Here is a 415-nt window from a genome sequence, read left to right as displayed (position 1 = left end):
GATTTATCTCTCAATATTATGATCACTATCACAATGATAAATCTCTAAATTTAATCAAGGACCTTATTATATTAACATTTTAATATAATAACAATAACAAATTATTTGATACATGATTGATTGGATTGTAGTCATACTCCTTATTCCCAACACTACAAAATTTTAAAAATAAAATATGCAAATAATTTTTATAGACCAATTAAGAGTACAATGAAAATATTTTTTTACTCACAATAGTTGAGAACAAAATCAAAGAATTAGTTTTGATTATATTTTAACACTATTTTAAATTTGTATTACTGGAGATATTATCTGATAGAATGTGCTAAAAAAATATTAGTAGATATTTTTACATTATTTAAATTATTCTTATTAAAAATAATTTATTCAATATATACATACACATAATAAATAT

Source organism: Arachis ipaensis, chromosome B03 (genome assembly GCF_000816755.2).
Source record: "Arachis ipaensis cultivar K30076 chromosome B03, Araip1.1, whole genome shotgun sequence".
In the NCBI taxonomy this organism is placed as follows: domain Eukaryota; kingdom Viridiplantae; phylum Streptophyta; class Magnoliopsida; order Fabales; family Fabaceae; genus Arachis; species Arachis ipaensis.
This window is presented reverse-complemented; position numbering follows the sequence as displayed.